Source organism: Mirounga angustirostris, unplaced genomic scaffold (genome assembly GCF_029215605.1).
Source record: "Mirounga angustirostris isolate CCGP_5_RB_7025 unplaced genomic scaffold, mMirAng1.0.hap1 SCAF_13, whole genome shotgun sequence".
Classification (NCBI taxonomy): domain Eukaryota; kingdom Metazoa; phylum Chordata; class Mammalia; order Carnivora; family Phocidae; genus Mirounga; species Mirounga angustirostris.
In genome coordinates, this window is record NW_026991721.1 from 40,192,675 (window position 1) to 40,218,917 (window position 26,243).

At 34.5% G+C, this 26,243-nt stretch overlaps 1 protein-coding gene across 11 annotated transcripts in view; it reads left to right on the forward strand.

The window, feature by feature from the left end:
- The window catches only part of SOX6 (SRY-box transcription factor 6), a 606,783-nt gene that overhangs the window by 101,915 nt on the left and 478,625 nt on the right, over positions 1-26,243 (forward strand). For all 11 annotated transcript variants that reach the window (XM_054512032.2, XM_054512037.2, XM_064576794.1 and 8 more), the window contains exon 2: positions 6,462-6,533. The gene's annotated coding sequence lies outside the window, so the exon portion shown is untranslated. The remainder of the gene's footprint in view (positions 1-6,461; positions 6,534-26,243) is intronic.

Here is a 26,243-nt window from a genome sequence, read left to right on the forward strand (position 1 = left end):
TAGATGGTCTCTAAAGTTCATTCCAACTAACCATCTTTAGAACATGCAACCATTCTAATGTAACATGGTTCCTGTAAGATTTCTTAGCCATTCTCTTCTGAATGCTTGTCAATGTCCCTTCTAAATTGTAGCTCTCAATACTGAAATCATATTGAAGATGTAGATTGAACAGCAAAGAATACATGAATAGGCTACTAGAAGTAGCGTTCAATAATAACTATCTTTGGAAATCTTTAAGAAAAGGGGAAATTCCTGTTTCTTTGAGGTAATAAGTCCTTGTTCCAGGAAAGCAGAGTGTTGAACTAGGTAGCATTTTAAATTGTCCTCCTTGACACCTCAGAAATACTCTTACTTTTGCATTAGAAGATATAAATGTCAGTAACTAAACACTCATTTTACATTCACTATTGTGATATTCTTTATTAGCATTTGCATTGAAAAAAATTGGGCATTAGCTTGGTATCAGTTCCTTCAAAAGTTGAATTTTACATTTCACTTTTATAGTTAATTCAAATTCTATATAATTTAGTATAATTAAGAAGAAAAGGAAAGATAAGAATTATGGAGTTAAAGAAATATGGCTTTAGCCTACAAATGCTATCTATAAACAGCAAAAGTGATAATAATAGTAAAGAAGTTTTTACATTTAAAAAAAAATGATGCAGTTTAGGGGAGAATAGCAGTTATAATGAAAAATAAAATCTCCAGGAAATCTTATTTAAATTGGCATATAGGATATTTTTTAATGCCTCCCAAATATTTATTTATTTATTTAAAATTTTATTTATTTATTTAAGAGAGAGAGAGAAAGAAAGAGAGTGTGCGCATTGGAGTGGGAAAAGGCAGGAGAAGGAGAAGCAGACTCCCTGCTAAGCAGGGAGCCCAACTTGGGGCTGTATCCCAGGACTCTGAGACTATGACCTGATCTGAAGGCAGATGCTTAACTGATTGAGCCACCCAGGAGCCCCCTCACTAATTTTTATTTTGATGTATGAAAGATCAGGCACTGATATCTTTTCAAGTTAGTTAAGAAAATAAATGCTTTAAAGGGAGTTGTTTTTACTCAGTGCCTCATTATATATGACATTATTAAATCAATGATTCCGTATGTTAAAAAAAATTAATCTTTGACCTGAGTTTTAAATATGCAGTAGCTATAATTTAATGTCAAGATGAACAAAATTTTGTTACAGGTGTTTTTGGAAGCACTTCCATACTTAAAAAAAGTACCTCAGAATCATTGTCTCTCAGGGTTGGAAGGTCATTTAATCCAACCACCCATTTGATGCTTGAAACTTCTTGCTAAATCAAATAATAATAATAATAATTAAAAAAGGATGGGAATAAAAAAGAAATGGGTGTGGCTTAGAGACAGCTTTAAGCAAGATTTAAAAAATCTAGTTTGAAAGCTCTTAGAGTGTAATTATACAGGGAGGTGGCAGTGTTTTTATTTGCTATTTACTTTTGATCTATTACCTTTTTTTGGTAGAGTGAGACATGCTTTTGTGAAAATGTTTATGGTTTCTTGACTTGATGTCAAAAGACTTGTTTGAAGTTGCCTTGTAATTCAGAGGTTTTTCTTTTTGTAACTAGTATTAGTATTTGGCTTTGGCTGCCAGAATAATAGCAAGTTAGTCTGGATTTAGGGGACTACTTTTGAATAGATAATATACTGAATTTTAGAAATAACTTTATTGTTTGTGGACAAATTAGACATGTTAAGTATAAAAAATCTAAATAACACCAACTTATAAGAATAAGAAAATAAAAATAAGCCTATATCTCACTCAATGTTAACATTTTTGCTAAATTGAACATTACTTTGTGAAACTTGCATGTGCACGTGTGTGTGTATGTACACATATTTGATTTTCTATAAATTGATTGGTTATTATACATGCAGTTTTTAAATTCAACAATACATTTTGGCCATCTTTTTATATCAATAAATATACATTTATATCAGAATTTTTAATGATTATAGAGTAGTGTTATATGTATGTATCATAATTTGCTTATCTGGTTAGTAGGTTATTTCCAATTTTTGGCTGTTATAAAAATGCTGTAATGAACATACATATTATTTATATATACGTTTTTGTGATTAGTTTCTTAGGATAATTTTTGGAAGTAGCATTGCAAATTCAAAGGATATTGACATTAAAAATTTTAACATTAACTCTCAAATTACCATTCAGAAAAGTTGTACCCAGTTTATAATCTCATCAATGGTATATGAAAGTGTTTTTTTCCCCACACCCTCACTAATACTAGTTTTTGTCCAGTTTATAAAATATTTTGCCAATATTTTAGGTGAAAATATTTTATTTATATTTCTTTGATTATTAGGTAGATTATACACATTTTTGTGTTATTGGACATTTGTATTTCTTTTTTTTAATGTTTTTTATTTTTTATTTATTCATGAGAGTCAGAGAGAGAGAGAGAGAGAGGCAGAGGCAGAGGCAGAGGCAGAGGGAGAAGCAGGCTCCCCGCCCAGCAGGGAGCCCGATGCGGGACTCGATCCCAGGACCCTGGGATCATGACCTGAGCTGAAGGCAGACGCTCAACCATCTGAGCCACCCAGGTGCCCCATTTGTATTTCTTCATTTGTACATTTCCTCTTTGTATTCTTTTTTTTTATATATATATTGAAGTGCTTGTAACAATGCACTTTTTATTTAATAAATTAAGGATGTACAAAAGATTTGACAGAGAATATGAACCATGTCACTGCCAAGGTCAGATGTAATAGTCTGTGGCCCAGGTTGAATTATTGATAGTTTTAAGAATCCTTGAGGGGAAAGACCATGACCTTTAAAAAAAAAGTTTATCTACCTATCAATCAATTGAGATATAATTTACATATAATATGTGTTAGTTTTAGGTTTACAACATAATGATTTTACTTATTTAAAAAAATGTTCATGTTCATATTGTCTGGTACAGTCTCTCACCCATGGTCATCATTTGCTGAATGAATGAATGAACACACAGAGTAATGGGACAATCCATGGTGATTGGGTGTTCTGAGGATTCATTCTCCTAAACAGATTGTGATTTTCCAGAACAGATGGTAATTTGCTCTGGCATTTTCTTCTCTATCTTTTTAGGTTTGTGCTGCCCTCAAGACCAAAGTGGTCACTTTTATTTTGGAAATGGCCTAAACCTTCTAGGTCTTAAAGAAATAACTTACTTCAAATTGTGTGTTAATTTTTGTGCGTTAATTCTTAACTCTTCTCCCATCATAAAATGTTACTTGTTTATTCCTAAATTGTCTGCAGGAGGAAATACCTTAAAGTCTTCTTTTTTGTAACAATGGGAACTGTGTGATTTTAGAAGCTTATGTTTTTTATTTATTTTTATTTTTTTAATTAATTAATTTTTATTAACATATAATGTATTATTTGTTTCAGGGGCACAGGTCTGTGATTCATCAGTCTTACACAATTTGCAGTGCTCACCAACATACTCTCCCCAATGTCCATCACCCAGCCACCCCATCTCTCCCACCCCGCTCCACTCCAGCAACCCTCAGTTTGTTTCCTGAGATTGAGTCTTTTATGGTTTGTCTTCCTCTCTGGTTTTGTCTTGTTTCATTTTTTCCTCTTTTCCCCTATGATCCTCAGTCTTGTTTCTCAAATTCCACGTATCAGTGAGATCATATGATAATTGTCTTTCTCTGATTGACTTATTTCGCTTAGCATAATACGCTCTAGTTCCATCCATGTCGTTGGAAATGGCAAGATTTCATTTTTTGATGGCTGCATAATATTCCATTGTGTATATATATATATACCTATATATATATATATAGGTATATATATATTGGTATATATATACTCATATATATGTGTATATATATATATATACACACACATATATATACACACACCACATCTTCTTTATCCATTCATCTGTCGATGGACATCTAGGCTCTTTCCAGAGTTTGGCTATTGTGTGAAGCTTATGCTTTTTAAATTGTTTGTTCCGAAATTCACCAATAGTGTAAAACAGTTGATAATGAGATTCAGAGTTGCTTTTAACATATGTAGTAAGACTGCATTGATATGACAAGTGAGAATTATTGACTTCATATTGATGTATATTAGAATATTATTTGTCCTGAATGTCTAGAATCTGATTTGTTCCAAATTTCAAATATTTCCAGAGTTAGAGATCTTAACTCCTAGAGTCCAATATTGAAAAAATGAGATATATGTCAGCCACAATATTTTTGGATGCATTTTATTATATCCCCCATCATTTAAATGCAAATGAAGGAATGCGATATATTGTGTATTTTGCATAATTCCAATTCATGCCTTTAAAGGAATAGTTGCCAGAAAGACAAGGTGTGATTATTTTTATAATATGTAAGTATTGGATTCTCCCAGAGTTTATGCTTTTGGATATATAGCATTTTGCTATAGCTTTAATTTGTGGATAACTTCAAATTATAATTTACAACTCAGGACAGGATAAAATGTAGGAATAGCTTATATCAGAACAAGTATTCTTTGCTGGATTTCAATAGTACACAGAGTGTGTCCACATAGTGTTATGTAGTGTCCCAGATAAAATTGTTCTCTTGGATCTGAAAACATCAGAAAGCTGTTTAGGAAGAAAGGGTGTTATACCAAAAATAAATTCAGAGCCACCTTCCCTGGCTAGACTCTTCTGTACTTCTTGCATCCATGGAAGTAGGCATCATAGAATTGTTGGAAACTGGTGAAACTGGAGTGAAGTAGGCCCGAGGCACCATTCTTTACAAAGAGAAGGAGGTCTTGGGGCGCCTGGGTGGCTCAGTCATTAAGCCTTTGCCTTCGGCTCAGGTCATGATCCCAGAGTCCTGGGATCAAGCCCCGCATCAGGCTCCCTGCTCCGCGGAAAGCCTGCTTCTCCCTCTCCCACTCCCCCTGCTTGTGTTTCCTCTCTCGCTGTGTCTCTCTCTGTCAAATAAATAAATAAAATCTTCAAAAAAAAAAAAAAAAAAAAGAGAAAAGGAGGTCTAGTGAAGAAACCTAATAGGTGTATTAACCATCAATACATAAAACTGTCCAAATGCCCAGGACTTTATTGTCTATAAATCCTGACTGGAGGGGTACCTGGGTGGCTCAGTCATTAAGCATCTGCCTTCAGCTCAGGTCATGATCCCAGGATCCTGGGATCGAGCTCCGCATCAGGCTCCCTGCTCAGTGGGAAGCCTGCTTCTCCCTCTCCCACTTCCCCTGCTTGTGTTCCCTCTCTCACTGTGTCTCTCTGTCAGATAAATAAATAAAATGTTTTTAAAAAAATTCCTGACTGGAAAATTATCTGGGCCACTTAGGCAAAAGCATATTATAGGAGCTGGGAAGGGCTGAGTTAGATATTTATTTCGTATCTCAATTTCAGATGCCTAATTCATTTGTGCTATGTAAATATAACGTTGGAAATAGTGTTTCCTACAAATGATGTTGATCAAGATTCATTTTTTCCAGAATGAATTTTATTTTAATCTGGTTAGCTAACTAGCCAGGTTAGTTAACTAACCTAGATGTTTACTAGCTATATTTTAAAAATGTGGATTGAATAAAACTAATCTCTAAGTCTAGGAAAGTTTCTGACCTAAATTAGGAACTCAAGCTCCATTATTATTTTAAGTTGAACACTACTCATAGCCATTCTCACATTTTGGAAAGAATATGGCCTTTGCAACAAAGTTTCTTTGTTTTCATGGAACTAAAAATGTGCTGTATTTAGACCAAACAATAAAAATAAACTACCAAACTACCTTCTAATGCATGGGGGTTCTGGAGAGAGGAAACCATAGATATTTAGAGGCATAAAGTGACTCATTGTGCTAGTTAAAACTTTTTACAAGGCTAGCTCTGTGTGTTTGAGTTGCATCTGTTACCTGTTCAGCCAGAACTAAAGTGTGTGCAAGCAAAAGAATTTTGGATTGAATTGTGCCTTATACAGAATGCATTGCATATAGCCTGAGTGTCTAAATGTGTTCCATACCTTCAACAGAACAAAAAGTGCATCTTTTCATTTTTATTCTACCTGTAAGATATTCCTGTTGGATATATCCAAGATATTTTCTGTGAAGTGCATTCATTTTAACTTGCAGACATAAATTAAACATGTTTTTTAAATGTAACTTGTAAGCCTCTATTCCCTTAAAAATTGTTTTCTTCCTTTTGTTTTTACTTATTGATACTTTAAACACCTACTTTACTACTGACTTTTTTTTTTTTTTAAAACCATAATGGACAGAGATGTATTCCTAGAGGTAGAAGAGTGGAATAATTGTCTCTTTTGGTTATTATTATCTTGGAAAAAGCTGTTAGAATAGATGGGGACAACTGCTTGAGTTAAAACTAGTATAATTTGTAGACATAATGTATATACTCCTTTAATAAAACATATAAATGCAATTTACTTATATTTTTAAATTTCATTTTCTGTCTAACTTTCAGGTCACTTTCATGAATTCAAAGGCAATTTACCAGTGATTTCTGGGTGCTGGGGCTGATTTTTTGTCCGTATTTGTAAGTATTGGTTTATTTATTACTTTTCTCATTGCATAATGAAGTAGTTACAGTTTATAAACAAGTTCTTAATTCCTTTTGTGTGTGAATTTTTATTATTTTTTCTGTTACTTTAAGTGTTATTAGGTTTTTGTAAGTGCTTTCTTAAGAGGACTATAGAAATAGTACCAGCTGGTGAAAAAAGCCCCAGTTTATTGTGATTTCCAGTGAAATAACACAATGGCGGGGCCCGTTACAATAAGCTGGAAGAATAAATATCTTACTTTTTGAAGATGGGGCTCAATTATAGGAATGAATTACCTTAAAGGGGCTAGTCTATATACACATGAATAATTTACCCTGGTAACTTCTTACAGTCTTCTGGTTGTCTGGACTTGAAAAGTACTATGTGCCTGTGCACATAGAAAAGACGTGAGATGATACAGAATTCAAAGAGCTGTCAGCACATGAGGAGATTATGTACTACGGAGCCAAAGGCTTATTTAGTGAATGTATAATGTGTATCCAAATGGGGGTATTCCTGCTTTCTTCACCATCCCCAAAACACTATTAAATTTTAAATGATATTTGGGAGAACAAAGATACTTTTTTCTCAGAAAAGGCAAATTTCAAGAAAAAAATGGAATGAACTTGAATGATCAATTATAGTACTTTAAATTGATATATATTTATTAATATAGAAGTAGTTTAGAGTATGAGGCAGGTATTAAAAATGTGTACGTATAAGACCATATTTAAGTAACTTGAGTTTAAAATATATTTATATGTGTATATTGTTGGAATCTAAGGAGCTCATATACATTTCATAGCAACAAAGACAGAGGAAAATTGTCCTCTGTTGGTGTACCCCTACAAGGGAGTTTTAGAGGATATACTTCCAGGAAAAGTATTTAAAAAAATGCAACATTATAAATTCGAGTTTAAGTTATTCAGTATTTAAGCAGAGCACAGTGAATATTTATATAAAACCAGCTTTATCTTTCTTTTAGTAGTAGCATTGACTGGGACAAGCATTTTGAATCAACTTAAAAAATAGATGTGAATGTTTAATATAGTTTAATACATTTTGTATATATTTAATTCTTTATGAATGAGTACATTATTTTTATGAAACTATCAATTCACATTTTATTATTTGAAGACTTAATTCTTATGTAAAACACAAAATATTAAACTGCATAGCTCCTTTGGATTAAATGTAAGCTTTTAATTTGTGCAAGGTATCATAGTGAGGATTAGGAGCTGAAGAAGATGGAGAAAGAAATGTAAAGTATCTTTGAAGGGCTCTCATGAAAAAGGATAATTCCAAGGAGTTGAGCTTATCCTATTAGAAATCTGAGTAAAAGGAACCAATTTTGAGTTGTTCAAATCTTATCTTAGTTGCTATATCCTTTCTTTTACCTCCTTTCTCTCTTCTTTCATATCATTCAGTCATTTACTTTAGTAAGTTTTTAGGATGACTACATTTTTAAAATGACAAATACAAGATAATTACTGGCAATTCAACCAAGATGGCTTTTATTAAAGCATTAAAATATAGTTTACATTTCTCATTACCCAAAGGCCCTCTTTTCTGATTTCTTTACTCCTCTTTTGTGTTCCCCTTCCACCAGACATACATAGGCTAGCTTTGAATGGAGGGGATCCAATTAGCTGAGATTTTTTCTAGCAATCTAACAAAGAGGGAGACTAAAATTCGAAGAAGGGAATCTGTGGCTATAGTTTTCATGTGGCTATAGTTTTCATACGGTTATTTCTGGAGTTCAACATAAAAAAAATAATCTTTTAGTCAGTTTTGTCTGATCACGTAGGCAGAAGTCATGCTAATCATTTAGGCCCCAAATAATTGTTTTTCAGTCTTAAGAATTTCCATGTTAGTTTAGGGCATGGACTTTGTCATTCCTAAATTTAGTGGTCTCAAGCTTTGTTAGGGCCATCTTCTAACTGTGGAACCTTCTTATTAAAGGACCATAGCAGGATTCTATGACTAAGATAAGTCAGATAAAATTAACATGGCATCCAGAATGCTTGAGTTTCCATTCCTTTCAATTACTGCAGAAACTGTCCACCACTTACACTGAATGATGAGGCAGCTAAAGCAATGGAAATATTTATCTAGTCTGGCCTAAGAACAGGCAAATAGGATCAGTGACAATGGCTTCTTTTAGGAACTTTAATTTCCATCCTGGAACTGCTTATTTGCTACATGATCTAAGGCAGAAAGTTATACCTCATGGCCATGGGAAGGTTTCTTAGTAAGGTGTGCAGAAATCAGTCTGTGAGATAAGAAAGGTGGGATATTGTTTTGCACATCCATAATGAATGGGCCACACCAAGGGTGTGTGAGAACTGACTGGAATCTTACCTCCTCACATCAACTACCTGTGTCAGGAGAGGAAAACACTGTGAAGGAAAATGGTTACTTCTCAGAAGCTGAAAGCATCTTATTCCATTTTTTTTCCTCTTTAAAAAATAAAACTGCTCTTGTCTTTTTCAAAAGTAGGCATTGTATAAGAAGACCTTGTTTTGCATGTTAACATCTCACATTTAATTTTTTATCTCTAATTTAAAAATAATTATATAATTCTGACCATTCAATTTTACCAGGGCAATAAATTATTGGTTAAAAAAAAAAAAAAGAAACAAAACAGAGGTAGGTCTTTAAATACCCTGCTTTTTCAGGTTACCCAGGCCTTTTAAATAATTTGATAATGAATTTACTTTTATAAAATTCTGCCTCTGTTCATGGTCTTGAATGACAACCTTTTCCCTGAAAAGATACAGAAGTATTTTATTCTCTGGCACAAGAAGTGATTATTGCTTAGCCCCATGCTTGAGGCAATAATAAGAGTATCTTAATTTGGTATAACACTTGCTTTTACAGACATTAAATTGGCTGAGTTTTATAAAAACTGTTAGGTGAATAGGAATTATCCTTATCTTTGCAGAGTAGCAGGACTCAAATATAGGGATTCATGGTATAAATTCAGTGCTCTTTCCATAAAACCAAGCTATCCTGTCACAGAGAGAATTTTAGCTCTCTTTCTTTTGTTGTTTTTGATCACCATCTCAGTCTCCATTTGGTGGCTGTACAAATATTTTTGGAAAGTTGAGGTAGAGTAAGTCAGGGAGTAGATTGTAGAGTACCTTCTACCAATTCATTTCCTCATGTTCCTGGATCATTTGCTCCTCCCTGACATTTTCCTATCCCCCTATTCCAAAACTGCTATACGTCCTGCTTCAGCTGAAATTTTTTGAATTGCGTAGATTTTCAGGAAACAAACAAAAAATCACAAATTCATCTCTTTGTGGTATTTTAAAAGGAAAGAAATCTGTTTCAAACTGAGCATAACCCAGACCAAAGCTCCCTCAGTGAGAATGCCTGTGATTTTCAGGACAAGTAGGTCTAAGTGCATTATCTTTAAAAAATATTATTCTAGGCTAATCTTGACATAGAGCAGGTAAATAAAAAAGATGAGCTGTGAAAATCCACAAATAGGGCTTGAATGCCATTTTCCATGACAACGGGAGCTGCCCCATGAAAGCATTAATGCTGGGAATGTGAGGAATTTAAAATTGTGCCTTCTCAGTTTTACAGTTGTGTGCTCATGTTAATTAGAGATATACTGACATTTGAAGTATCTACATTAATACACACAGCTACTGTACATTTGTGAACTGTGGCCAGAAATCTACTTTAATTGAAAGCAGTTCACTAATCTGAATGTGTATATCCATTACATTTGAAGCTTTTAAATTTTATATACTAGTGCCCTTAGATACTTGTTCTTTCTGCTCTCTTCACTTTCTGTTTCTAATTTATTTATACCTGAAAGGACAGCCTGGCCTATTTTAATCTCCTTGCGGTGTTTTGGAGCAATATTGATGGAATTTTGAGGAAAAAAATGTTTTTAATAGTGTCCTTTATTTGCTGTAGTTTGAATCTCTTTCTAAATTGTTGGTTTTTCTTGCAAACCTTTAAGATGGCCTGCCGCCGAAATAAGGTAGGATTTAGGTTTATGGAATTTGCTTCACTGGCTATATTTAAGCACTAAAAAGCTACTTTTCACAGTCACGCTATGGTTTTAGCCAGAAAAGCCCAGTATTAGAGACCTTGATGGGATGAACAGTGAAGAGGCATTCTATTTTTCCTAATATAGCTGGATTTATCCTTCCCTCTTGATGTCAAGCCATGTATCTTAATTTTTGATTTGCAAATATGTTCACAATAGCTGGATGACTTCTTGAGGTCATCTTTAGCCCTAGAGTTTTTGCTTTGTCTCTCTTACAAAAAAAAGATCTTACATCTATTTTTTGCAAGCTTGTATTTCTTAAGAATTTGCCTGTCAGGATTTTTAACCTAATTGTTTTGTGCTTGTTGTCTAATGAAACTCCCACACTTACTTTTTGGACCAGTCTCTGAATATTACACAAGGCCAGTTAGAAAGAAGCTTCCTTTTAGTAGAACCAGAACAAACTGCTCCAAAAAGTTTGTAATACTCTGGACTTGTTTCATTAAACCGTTTTACTGGCACCATTAAACCACTGAGACCTGGGACCATTAAAACTTACTCAGTATTATTATTAGGTTGATGGCCTATTTTACCCTTTATTACTTTTATTCACTGTGCTAAGTTCCTCTGTTCTTTATTCTGTCATGTCGCTTACTACATACTGTGCCATCACAGCACATTTGGTAATTCCAAGTTAATTGCTCAATTATCAGTGATAGTCATGAAGCACTTGAAACATGCGCAGTGGAAGATTTAAAAAATTTCAAAATAAGTTGGTGTGTCATAATCTCAAATGTGAAACATGCCAATATCTGCAGGCATAAAAATACACTGCCTGAGCTAGGCATTTCAGGGAAGGCAAAAATCTACTCTTAAAATCAGGGCTTTTGTCTGGCAGTGAAGTGTTTCATCTTTGCTAATTTCAAACAACATGTCTAAATTTGATCTTGGTTTACTTTTCAACTCTAAAAATTTGGTCGTGGTTATAAAAGAAAAGGGAAGGAAAACTATTGATTCTGTTTAAATGTTTTACTGGAACCTTATAATCATGATATTCACTGTTAAGTGGAATTTGATGTGAGGTAGATCCATGTTGGATATCAATCAAAGAAACTGACTTTAAGGATGCAAAGTGATCTCTTTATAATGTTTCTTCACTTATAAGGCAATCCTCTAATCAGAGGACAGCATTACAGTGAAGGTAGTATGTTGATGCTTTATTTCTACCGGGAAAAAACCCATGAGAACAATGACACTTTGGGGACTTATTCTGAATCTCATGCAGTAATATTCTCAGATGCCTTCAAGATAACTTACACATTATGGCAAAATAATTATTGTAACTCTTTTGGCAACTAGGCAAACTATCATTAAATTTTGCATTAGTATTCAGTTTAGGGTTTTCTCTAAACTAATACAGCGCCAACAGCTCTTTTTTAGATGCTATTATGGTTCTTTCACATTTTTATAGTACTGTAGTAAAGCTGAATTTACTGGCTACATTTGAAGGTGGAGTAGAGCAGCACAAGAGTCAACATTAAAGTGATTCAGTGCCCGTTGGAGAAATTCTTCTTAACTTGAGATTGGAAACAATGTGGGGCTTGAGGGCAGTTTGCTAAGAGCAGCTAATAAATTTGAATATTTCCCCAAGAAGCTGTTTTCTGAACTTGTTTTTAACCAAGAAGATAGGCTTAATCATCTTCCAGTATTCTTATGTAACTTTCATTAATATTTAAAGGAATTAAATGTATATAGAGAAGGGGAAATAAAGCCATAATTTGAACTGGGTGGTGGTCTCAGATTAAGGTCGTGAGGGAATGTCAATAAATGCAGTAATTATGCACAGTTAACCATTATTTTATCATATAATGATCAATAATTATAATATATATGTAATATAGAACATATATATAATATATGTAATATAATGTCTATACTTCAGTTAACAGTTAAGCCACTGATTTACTCAAGCATTTAGAAAGAAATAATTTAGTAGCTATTCAGTTTATAAAGATTGAATAATCAACAAAATCTAGTTCATTTTGTTGTATACTTGTCTCTACACATCACTCTCAGCATATAGTCTTATCTGAAGTACATATTTCATGTCATCTTGGAGTATGGATATAAATGCTTATCATTTCACCAAATTTTTACCAGCTCCAAACAAGAAAATGTGAGTTAAATATTGCGTAAAGATAAAAATATTTTCTGCGTTCTCTCCCTTCCTTCTTCCCCCACCTCTCTCTCTGATATATATATAGCACCTACATATATCTTATTGGAGTATTTCAAAGATGCAAGGCACTTATAGTGTAAAAAGATTAATTTCCAAATCATCACCTTCCATAGATGACTGGCAAAAGAGACCGATCCTTAATGTTTAATCAGTCAAAAAAGTTTGTCCACATGATGTAATGCTTTTTATTATTATTATTTGCTTAGCACTAAGGGCTTGGCACAGTGCTTATAAGAGAAGAAAAGATGGTTTCTAACCTAAGGGCTTAAAACTTGATATGTTGCTAGAGAGTTTATGTGGGTGGAGTTTTCTTTGGATACAAACTGTACTGGACTTAACTCTTTTCAGCTCATACAGTTTCATATAAACTTAAATGAATGAGTTCATTAATAAAAGCAGATTTTCTATTTTTATTTCACCTTTGGGCTCTTTTATATCTTTGGAACATACAAGCACAACAAAAAGGTATATTTGACAGTTAATTATAATTTTTCCCTTTTGACCCAGGCATAACAGATAATTAAGCAATAACATTATTGAAATCTAAGTCTGCACCCCCATAGCTGCCTACATTAGGTGGAATATAGGTTCTTTTTTTTTTTCCTTAAAGCTATGGCAGGCTGATAAGCCTATGGCTTGATTTTAGTTATTGCTACTAGTGTTCTGAGTTTCATTTAACAAAGTGCAGATACAGATATATATATATCTGTATACAGATTTATATATTTATATATTTATATATGTATATAAATATACATATTTATATATATATTCCTTCTATAAATATTATTTTCTTCCATGACTACATACATATAGCATCACCAGCTAGAATGGGTTGTTTTGAGGTGAGATTGGTCACACATAATTTGATATTTGATATAGTAGGAAGTACACACTTAATGAATAGTTGACAGGCTTAAGGGATGGGAACATTCTAGGCTTTCTGGTAGTGGCCATTTGTAGAAGGCACTATTGATTTTGTGACTAGTTACAGGGAGTTTTCCCCTGGACTCACAGTCACGGAACAGATAGGAATTGAAAGGCAATATCTGGAGGAAGGCTGACAAAGTAAGGCATGAAAAATGTGGGTGTAAATAAGAGAGCTGAATATAAGAAAACTTTGAGCACCTGGAGCTTTTTGAGATGTGGTTGAATAAATGGAAGAAATACCTGTCCCTCCAGTTTCACTGCAGTAATTGAACAGAGGAGACAAAAGGGAGAGAAATTAATGAAACAAGATTACTGAAATAGGAGATTTGTGTAAAATCATAAAATGGATTTGAGGATTGTTATTTAAGATGTGGAAATACTTATTTGGATGACAGTAGTAACAAAAAGAGTTCTATCCTTTCCCCCTCTAATTTGTTTAATTTTATTGATTTCAATTCAGTGAATTTTAAGAACAGCTGTAGGAATTTAGGGAAATGGGTACCCCCCTGGTAGAAAAACCAATGACAATAATTTTGCTTTATTTGGGGAAAGATTGATATATATGAAAATAATCATATATGTATCACACTCTAAAATTTTATATGGGAGATCTTTAGAAATGTCTCATTGTAACTATTAGCAAGAAACATCCTTGTATCTTCTAGAACAAAGAATCATGTGAATTAGGTTTCAAATATGTTATATGATGTTTTTAGTCTTAGAGGTTAGGAAGTTTTTTGGAATCACATTTCTGTAAAGTGACTTTTAATGTAATGAATATTTCCTTCCTTCCTTCCTTCCTTCCTTCCTTCCTTCCTTCCTTCCTTCCTTCCTTCCTTCCTTCCTTCCTTCCTTCCCTTTTGTCCTTTCTTTCTTTCATTTAGAGATAGTTTTCAATTAGCCTGTATGCTGCTTGCAAAGTTGTAAGACAGTACCTAACGCATGTCCATTAAATTGTATGCAGGGTCACCTTCTTGATTAAGGACTGAAGAATCCCTATTAAGTTTCTTATATGAACTAAGGGTACTCTTGTTCATTTTGTACAATCAAAGAGACTGGAAAGCTGTTGGAATTAGTTTTACTGTTGTGAGGTGATAAAGTTAAGATAATGGGAAAGAAGTGATAATCTTTATTGATCTAGCAGCATACTAAACCTGAATTAGGATTTGTCAAATTTTAAGGTTTGTTGAATGTTTGCTTTCTAAGAACAAGATAGAGGATTAATCAGGGTCAAAAAAGATAATTTTTAAGTTTTCAAAAGACTTCCTACAATGAAATATTCTATTCAGCCATATACTTACAACCTTGAAGGCAGTCCTTAGTTGTGTTTTTCAAGCAAGTCTTCCACATAGAATGAATTCGTCTCAGTTTTTGATGTTGGTTGTTTCTTGAGAATTAGTTTGACTGAGGGTTAAATAGCCCATGTAACCAATAGGATAAAATTTATAAGTGATCTCAAGGATACTAAGCAGGAAATGAAACCCAGATATGCCTGAAACAAAGTTGTGGATTGGTTAAGATTATGATTATATAGAAAACTGATAGAACAACAAGCTGTGCAGCAATCTGAAGTGTTTAAGAGGGAACAGGCTGCCACTCTCCCACAACATTGCTGGCCAGACCAGCACTCTAACACTTCCCAGTGTCTGTGGCAGGAGAGGAGTGGGTCTATATTTGGCACAGAGAAGTTAACAAAAAGCAGCTGTTGCTTGTGTTGAGCACCTGTATGTTTTGGGCATTGTGCAAGGCACTTTTATGTTGTTATTTTTAATCCTTCCAATAATCTTAAAAGATCGTTTCCTCCCGCTTCCAAGTCCCCAGTTATTTTTGCTAAATTCTGATTTATTTTTTGCTTTCATAGCACTTAAAATGATTAATAAATATCATACATTTGTATTTGTTTAAAGTCTATTTTCTTCACTAGATTAAAAGTTCTGTTGGGGCTGAGACTATGATCACTTTGTTCAAACCTGTATACCCAGTTTCTATCACAGTTCCTGACACAGTAATTTCCCAGTAGATACTTGTTGAATGCATGAACAACTGAACAAAAAATAAAGATAAAGGAAGGAAGGAGGAAGGAATGTAAGGAAGAAAAAGGCAGAGGTGGGATTCAAACACAGTCCATTTGACTTCAGAACACATCTCTTTCCACTCTAGAACACCAGCAGGGGTTCATTTTATTTAGAATATTCTTTTTTTTTTAATACCCAGCATGGAACCCAATGCGGGACTTGAACACATGACCCTGAGATTAAGACCTGAGCTGAGATCAAGAGTCAAACATTTAGCTGATTGAACCACCCAGGCACCCCTAGAATATCCTTGATTATGAACTTATCTGATAAAATTTTCATAGGTTCAGCTGTTGCAGAATATCTCAAATCTGTTTACATTGTAGTTTGAGAATTCTTACATCTTACTCTGAGCCTAAATGCCATGAAAAAGGCCTGTCCTGTCTTTTTCTCATACTGTTGGAATATTGCAACCATTTTATGCTAATAGTTCTCTTCAGAAATATAAATTTCATGTTCTAGATTTTTAGGTTTCTGCTTCTCCTACACAAAGAGAGTGCATTACTCTTTCCTTCTCTGAGACTGTCCCTTAATTTAGATCCTTGTGCCGCTAAATTGACTTTCAGTAATAGGCAGAGTGACTTATGCCCTGCTGAGTTTTTTCCTGGAGGAGAGGTGTGCTACTCTGTTTAGAGGGAGCCCATGGGAGGAGCTGGGCTCACCCAAGGAGCTCTTATCCTGACAGGTGCTAGTTGCTGGAGCTTAGTTTGGTCATTGAGCAGTGAGCTCCTTCTCTTTACCTCATTTTTGCTGCTTGAATTTTTTCTTGTTATTAATAAGTATCACTGTCAAGAAGTTTTTTGTTTTAATATTGTTTTTTGAATAATGCTATTCACCATTTTCATTTCCTTCTATCTCTGGTTCCATCTTTTAAAATAGCCTTACTGTGTTTTTCCATTCTATTTCCCAGGAAGGGAGGTAACATAAACATATTGAGAGTAAACTCAAGGATTGCCCAATCTCATAGTGCTGAAAGGTGTCATTGTATCTAGGCTTTCAGAAATGCTATGTTTAGTCTTGAAAGCCTACATTTTAGGGGTGTGGAGATGTGGCTAGGTCAAACAAGAAGTGTGTATCTCCCAGATATACGTATTTAAATATTGATATCAACTTAAATTGTCCTATATAAACTCCCAGGAGAATACAAGAAACAAGTACAAGATTTCTATGATATAAAGCAATAATCGTCTTTACTAGACCAAACTGATCTTGGAAGCTCAGGTCATATGGGAATTTTTCATCTGAAGCAGCCTGTCCTACTTGGAAGTTAGTCTCTTAGTGAGGAGGGATCTGACCCATTATAGTCTTCACATTGGATGGCATAATCAATGGTCAATCTAACTTTCAACTTGCCCTTTGAAAACTATTTAAAGATGTGATTGTTTTCCAAGTTACAGAAAAATCCCCCCCTTTTTTTTTCTGATAACAAATACCTACTTCCCAGGAGAGTGCTTAGTATCTATGGGAAATTAATTCAACTCCACAAATATATACTGAGTACTGATTATATTCAAAGCAGAACATTAAATGCTGTATTGGGAATAAATACAAGTGTACAAAACTCCTGTCATCAAGAACCTTAGAATCTAGACGTAATTATTAAACCCTCTTATTCCTTTTTGTGTACCTAGTGTCTCAGTGCATGGCTCAAAGGAGGGATTAATAAATGTTAATTAAGTTACATTGATTATTGCAGAGTTGAGATGTAATTCTCTATGCAGAATATGTTAAGTGCCTTAATAAAGTAAAAAAAATAGTACTCTGTGGGGGGGGGGGCGGTTCAAAAGAATTAAAGATCCATTCCTTTAAGAAGAAGGACTCTGGGAAGTAGACTCTTTGATGATCTTTGACGCTTGAGTAGAATTTCGTCAGTGGAATAGGGGATGAAGAGAGGAGCATCCTGTTAGTGAGAGGATATCACAGGGATGGGTATGGGATAGACAAATGGAAACAGGAAAATATGAGATAGGAACAAATGAGATGTCCAGTCTGACTGAGGTATACGGTACGTATAAGCTAGAAAATTTAGTGTGATCATACCATTGTGGCCTATGAGGCTAGGTTAAGGCATTTGGTGGATTTTAGGGGGCCAGCACAACCAAATAGTCTGGTGGTATGGCAAGAGCTTTGCTTTTAAAAAAGTAGTTCAACCAGCAGTTTGTAGAGTTGATTAGAGGGAAGAAAGACTTGAACTAGAGAAACAGCTTGTGAGGGCTATTGCAATAGTTTAGGCAGGAGGTAAAAGGTGGGTATTTGGGGAACCGGGAGAAGACACTTGCCAATGGGGGATCAATGGGCCTGGTCAGATTATATGTGGTAAAGAGTATGAGTCAAAATGACTCCTATTGCTTTCCCTGTTCTTGTCATTCATCACAGTACTGAGTTATTGAAAAAGGAGAGGGAAATGATCATGCTAATTATCTCTTGTCAATGCTCAAATCCCTTGCTGTCTCATTGGTTAGATCCCCAGTGAAAATTGGGAATATTTTTTCTTTCCATGGAGAATAGGGAGGAAGATGTGTTTTCAAAGGAATGAGAATATACTTAAAATTATTTTTAACCATGAGAGACTCTGGACTCTGGGAAACAAACTGAGGGTTACAGAAGGGAGGGGGGTGGGAGGATGGGGTAACCGGGTGATGGGTATTAAGGAGGGCACATGTTGTGATGAGCACTGGGTGTCATACGCAACTAATGAATCTTTGAACACTTCATCTAAAACTAATGTTGTAATGTAAGGGGATTAACATAAGAATAAAAAAATTAAAAAAAAAAAACTAATGATGTACTATGTGCTGGCTAAATGAACATAATAAAAAAAAAACAGAAAAAAATTATTTTGAGGATTTAAAGGCATAACATAAACACAAAAGACATTAACCAAGGGTTAAAATGCACCAGGCAGGGCCTTGAATTCAGAAGGGTAAGGTAAAATTTGGATACTGTGAGTGAGAAGAGTAACTATGCTTGAGATTATGGCATTCCTATCAGGGGTCAGTACATGGAATAAAACAGGTGCACAGAATTTGATTATTTTTAAAATTCTCTCAGACAAAGTGATGACTAGGACTCTGGTTATATTGCTGTATTTTGTCCTTCTGCACAGAAGGTGTAGTCACAGCACATATTATACTTAGGATATATGCCCTTTCTACTTGTCTCTTTCAAGGGAAGAGGAAATATGCAGGAAAGTAGTATACTCATGAGCAAGAAAATACTTATGGGAATAAAAATTAAGAAAAAATAGACTTTTTCAAGAGAATGGGATAAAGTCAAGTTGATTTCATAAATGATCCTTGTCATTCTCATTACTTTATCATTCAGAGTAACAGTAATATGCATTCATTCATTTATTCATTCACTCAATAAGAATATGAATTCAGGACTCTTTGGACATTAAGTGGAATTTAAAAATGGAAAAGGAAGATTTAGTCCTTAGGAATTTATAAGCTATTTGTGGGAGGAAATGAAATATACATATATGAAAAAGAAGAGCAAAAAAGTGACTGACACAAACAAAACTTAACAGTTCCTTCCTGGGAAATGCTTTGGCCATTATTCCTTCTTCATGGAAGGAACCTTGTAATTGATGGAAGGAACATGGACATTGTTCCTTTTTTAGAGACCTAGAATTTCTGGTTATCTCTGTCTTCCATTCAACTGTATATGCACCTTAGCCTCCTGACACACTGAGCCTCTTGCCATTGCTTCATCAAAGGGTGCTCTTTCATTACCTATGTATGACTTAAAAATCTGTCTCACTTGGGCCTAGCAAATAGTGCATATTATGTGGTGCATAATAGGTTCCAGTAAAATATTTTTGAGGTCATTACAGAAACTCTGTCATATATTCTATCAATTAAAATATTTTAGGTTAAAAAAATCTTCTTTAGTAATTTAAATATCCTATCAGTAAGTACACAATAGAAATTTTAAGTGATAAAAAATTAAATATCCTTTGGGAAAGTTAAAATATATTACTTTTTCACATCTTAGGCTTTTTATATGCCTCTAATACTTTAAAACCCCCGAACAACTTTTGAGTGCCTTTCGTGCATCAGAATTATATTAGATGTTTCATATTAGTTTTGAAATATATGGTATGGAATCCCTGCCACCCCTGGGTACTATTGTGTACTAGCTGTGATCTTAGGCAAATTGTATAACCTCTTGGAGCCTTAGCTTCCTCACCTGTGAAGTGAGAATCTTACCTACTGCATTTTTTTACAACTTTATTGAGGTATAATTGACATATAATAAACTGCATATATTTGAAGTGTACAATTTGATAAGTTTTGATGTAGGTATACACCAGTGAAGCCATTTCTGCAATCAAGATAATTTGCATATCCATCACTCCTAACAGTTTCTTTCTTAATGTCTCTTCAGAGTCCCTCACTTCTTCCCCTCCTTGATCTTTCCCTGACTTTACACCTAGACAATCATCGATCTGCTGTCACTGTAGATTAGTTTGCATTTAAAAAAATTTTATGTAAGTGGAATGATATATTATGTATTCTTTTCTGTCTAGTTTATTTCATTCAGCATAATTATTTTGAGATTCACTCGTGTTGTGCGTGTCAATAACTTATTTTTTAAATCGCTGAGTAGTATTTCATTGAATGGGTATACCACAATTTGATTATCCATTCAGATTCTTTCTAATTTTTGCTTATTACAAATGAAGCTACTTTGGACATTATCTTTGGGTAGATATAAGCTTCCTTTCTCTTGGGTTAATATTTAGGAGTGAAATGGCTAGATTACATAGGTGTATGTTTGACTTTAAAAGAACTGCTAATTGTTTTGGGACATCTGGGTGGCTCAGTCAGTTAAACGTCTGCCTTCGGCTCAGGTCATGATCCCAGGGTCCTGGGATCAAGTCCCAAATCGGGCTCCCTGCTCAGCGAGGAGCCTGCTTCTCCCTCTGCGTGCCATTCCCCCTGCTTGTGCTTTCTCTCTCTCTCCCTAATAAATAAATAAAATCTTAAAAAAAAAATTAAAGAACTGCTAATTGTTTTCAAAGAAGCAGTTGTACATTTTATATTTCTTTCTTTTTTTTTTAATAGATTTTATTTATTTATTTGAGAGAGACAGTGAGCGAGAGAGCATGAGAAGGGGGAGGAGCAGAGGGAGAGGAAGAAGCGGACTCCAGCTGAGCAGGGAGCCTGATTCAAAGTTCCATCCCCAGACCTTGGGATCATGACCTGAGCCTAAGGCAGACTCTTAACTGACTGAGCCACCGAGACGCCCCTGTGACTATCCTATTTTAAATTGGAGACCCACTCGCCCTGTTTTCTCCATGGTGGTCATGACCTTTATTTAGTCTTCAACTTTAGCCATGCAAATGCTTACTGTGGTATCTCATTGTGGTTTTTATTTGTAGTTCCCTAAGAACTGATGGTGTTAAGCATCTTTTCGTGTGCTTATTAGCCATCCATCTACCTTGTTTAAGTGCCTTTTAAATTTTTGCTGTTTTTTTTTATAGGGTTGTCTTTTTTTTTACTGAGTTGTGATAGTTTTTGTATATTCTAAATTACAAGTTATTTATTGGATATTCATGTTTTGCATATATTTTCTACTAGTCTCTGGCTTACTTTTTTTTTTTTTAAATTTTTTATTGTTATGTTAATCCCCATACATTACATCATTAGTTTTAGATGTAGTGTTCCATGATTCATTGTTTGTGCATAACACCCAGTGCTCCATGCAGAACGTGCCCTCCTCAATACCCATCACCAGGCTAACCCATCCTCCCACCCCCCTCCCCTCTAGAACCCTCAGTTTGTTTTTCAGAGTCCATCGTCTTTCATGGTTCGTCTATCCCTCCGATTTCCCCCCCTTCATTCTTCCCCTCCTGCTATCTTCTTTTTTTTTTTTTTCCTTAACATATATTGCATTATTTGTTTCAGAGGTACAGATCTGAGATTCAACAGTCTTGCACAATTCACAGCGCTTACCAGAGCACATACCCTCCCCAGTGTCTATCACCCAGTCACCCCATCCCTCCCACCCCACCCCCCACTCCAGCAACTCTCAGTTTGTTTCCTGAGATTAAGAATTCCTCATATCAGTGAGGTCATATGATACATGTATTTACCCCAGAGATACAAAAGTAGGGATCTGAAAGGGTATGTGCACCCCGATGTTTATAGCAGCAATGTCCACAATAGCCAAACTATGGAAAAAGCCAAGATGTCCATCGACAGATGAATGGATAAAGAAGATGTGGTATATATATACAATGGAATATTATGCAGCCATCAAAAGGGATGAGATCTTGCCATTTGCAACGACGTGGATGGAACTGTAACTGTAATTGAATTCCTAATTATTTTGTTGGGCGGCAAGTTCTGTAAGTGTAAATTAGGTAAAGTTGGTTGATAGTATTGTTCAGGTCTTTTATATCCTTACTGATTTTTTGTCTACTTGTTCTATCATTACCTGATAGTATTGTTCAGGTCTTTTATATCCTTACTGATTTTTTGTCTACTTGTTCTATCATTACCTGAGAGAGATATTGAAAACTCTGATTATAATTCTCCTTGAAATTTTTTTTTTATGTTATCTTAATCACCATACATTACATCATTAGTTTTTGGTGTAGTGTTCCATGATTCATTATTTGCATATAACACCCAGTGCTCCATGCAGAATGTACCCTCTTTAATACCCATCACCAGGCTAACCCATCCTCCCATCCCCCTCCCCACTAGAACCCTCAGTTTGTTTTTCAGAGTCCATTGTCTCTCATGGTTCATCTCCCATCTCCTTGAAATTCTATTAGTTTTTCTTTCTTGTATTTATTATTTTTTTATAAAAAGATTTATTTATTTATTTGAGAGAGAGAGGGGGCACGAGTAGGGGAGGGGCAGAGAGAGATAATCCCAAGCAGACTCCCTGCTGGGCAGCAGAGCCTGGCCCATTGAGAGTCTCAATCCCATGACCCTGAGATCACCACCTGAACCAAAACAAAGAGTCAGATGCTCAACCGACTGAACCCCCAAGGTGCCCCGTCTTTCTTATATTTAGAAGCTCTACTAGGTGGATGGATGTTTAGGGTCATTAAATCCTCCTAATGAATTGACCCCTTTATCATTATACAAGGATCCCTTTATAGCTAGTAATATTCTTTACTCTGAAATCTACTTTGTCTGGTAGCCACTGCAACTTTCTTTTTATTAGTGGTACTATGGGTAATATATTTTCCATCTTTTCACTTTTAAAGTATTGTGTCTTCATTTTTAATGTGAATTTCTTGAAGACTGTATCTTGCTTTTTATCCAGTATGACAATTCCTCCCTTTTAATTTGGATATTTAGACCATTTACTCTTAATGTGATTATTGATGTGACAGTTTAAATACATGATCTGCTCATTGTTTTCTATTTGTGCCATCTGTTCATTGTTCCCTTTTCCTGCTTTCTTTTAATTTATTGAGAATTTTTTATAATTTCATTTAAAATTCTTTGTTGGCTTATTACTTTTAATTTTTTGTTTTAGTTATGTTTTAATGGTTGCTTTAGAATTTATAAGAACTCTATATGACTTACCACAGTCTTATTTCAAGTAATATTATCCCACTTCACATATGACATAAGAATCTTACAATAGTATACTTATATTTCTCCCTCCTAGTATTTGTGCTATTGTCATACACATTACTTCTGCATATGTTATAAACTTAAAAATAATTATTTTTGCTTTGAGTAGGCAATAATATTTTAAAGATATTTAAAAAATAAGAAAGTCTTTTATATTTACCACATATTTACTATTTTCAGTGCATTTATTCCTTTGTGTAGATTCAGTTTCCATTTGGTAACATTACCTTCTGCCTGAAGAATTTTTTTTAAAAAGATTTATTTTTTTGAGAGGGAGAGAGAGAGCGAGCGTAGAGGGAGGGGTAGGGCAAGAGAAGAGGGATCAAGAGAAGCAATCTCAAGCAGACTCCTTGCTGAGTGGAGACCCTGATGTGGGGCTCGATCTCACCATCCCAAGATTATGACCTGAGCCAAAATCAAGAGTTGGATGCTTAACCAACTGAGTCACCCAGGTGCCCCTCTGCTTTTGTATTTCTGAAAAATTTTTATTTTGCTATGTATAGAATTTTTAGATTCACTTTTTGTTGTTCAGTAATTTAAAGATGTTGATCCATTGTCTTTTGGCTTGCATTGTTTTAAAAAAGAAGTCAGATAAAATTGTTATATATGTTCCCCTCTATGTGATGTGTCATTTTCCTTGGCTAATTTTAAGATTTTTTTTTTTTGGTTACTGGTTGTAAGCAATTTGATTACTATATGCCTTAGTGTAGTTTTGTTAATGTTTCTTGAGCTCGGAGTATTTTGAATTCTTTTTTTTTTTTTTTTAAGATTTTTATTTATTTATTTGACAGATAGATACAGCAAGAGAGGAAACACAAGCAGGGGGAGGGGAAGAGGGAGAAGCAGGCTCCCGGCTGAGCAGGGAGCCCGATGCAGGGCTTGATCCCAAGATCCTGGGATCATGACCTGAGTCGAAGGCAGACACTTAATCACTGAGCCACCCAGGAGCCCCAAGTATTTTGAATTCTTGTATCTGTGGGTTGATAGTTTTTGTCACATCTGGAAAATTTTCAGCCATTATTTCTTCAGAAATTTTTTGTTTAGTCCCATTCTTTGGGGAATCCAATTACACATATATTAAGCAGCTTGAAGATGTTCTGCAGTTCATGGATTCTGTTCACATTTTTTCATCTTATTTTTTCCACTCTATTTCATTTTGTATTGTTTCTGTTGATAAGTCTTCAAGTTCACTTGTCTTTGTCATGCAGTGTCTAATCTGTTTTTAATTCCACCCAGTGTATTTTTCATCTCAGACATTGGATTTTTTATTCCTGGAAGTTCAACTTGAATCTTTGTAATATAATCAGTATCTCTGCTTAATAGGTTTAGTCTTTCTTTTAGTTCCATGAATAAGTAGAATGCAACTATAGCTGTTTTAATATCCTTGTATACTCATTTTCATCTTTGTTATTTCTGGGTTAGTTTTAATTGATTGATTTTTCTCCTCATTATGGGTTGTATTTTTCTTCCTCTGTGTATGGCTGGTAATTTTTTATTGGATGGCAGTATTTTACCTTGTTGAGTACTAAATGTTTCTGTATTCCTATAAATATTTTTGGACATATTTTCTGGTGTGCAGTTAAGATACTTGGAAACAGTTTGATCTTTTCAATGCTTGCTTTTAAGCTCTGTCAGTTGAAACCAGTATAGCCTTTAGGATTAATTATCTTCACTACTGAGGTAATACTGTTCTGAGTACTTTGACAAATGCTTCTTGTGTTATGAAGTTTTATACTTTTGATGATGGAAAAATGAACTATTCCTGGCCTTATGTGAATTCTGGGGATTGTTCTCTCTGCTCCTTTTAGGTGTATCTTTCCCTAACCTTGGTTAGCTTTCTCACACACATGAGCTGGTCAGTTATTGGCTAAATTCTTGTGAGAACTTGCAAATTTCTGTAAGTCTATGTGTAGGTCTCTCTCCTGTTATTCTGCCTTATAGCCACCTTGGCCTTCTAGACTCCCAGTTCCATCTTCTTAACTCACTGAGACCATTAAGATCTGCCTTTGTGCACTGTAGATGTTAATTGCTTTCTCCATGTGATAAGCTGGGACAACCATAGGGATGACCTCATTTTTTTCCCTTAAGAATCACTGTTCATCATTGCTTACTGTCTGAAAACTGTTGTTTTCTTATATTTTGTCTGGCTTTTTTCCAGTTGTTTAAGTCAGAAGGGTAAATCCAGTCCCTGTTAGTCCATTTTGGTCAGAAGCAGAATTCTCCATAAATGTAAAAAAAATTACATAATATATATTGAGCATGAATTATATTAAGAGTGCTTTTCACACAGAAAATATTAAATAATAGATGTTTATATTGCTATTTCTCTGCCTGCATCCTGTTATCCACTGAAGGTTTATTATATATACCACCTTCTATATGAAGCCTTTCTAGACTACTTCCACCCAGATGATTTATTACTCTTTGTTTTTTGTACCCACATCACTTTTTTTTTTTTTTTACATTTATTAATACACAAATCTATGTTACAAGTTTTGGTTTACTTATCTTTCTTTGTGGTAGATTGTAAGCTTTTAGATAAAAAAAAGTATCTTATTTATCTATCCTTAGTTTCTAGCATACAGTAAATGCTTGGCTATTTATTGCATAAATGATAAGCAGGAGTGTCTATACGTTTTTTGAAATATTCAAGAGTAGAATTTTTGATTGGGAAGGAATGAGAGGTGGTTTAAGGGTATGAGAACATTTGAGCAGAATGAAAGCAGAGGCTGAGATTTTGGGGATCCAGAGAGCAGCATGAGAGCAAAAGGTGGTTTGTTGAAGTTGGTAATATATAATAATAATACTAATGCTTCTACTACTACCACTAGTAGTAGCAGTAAATTTCC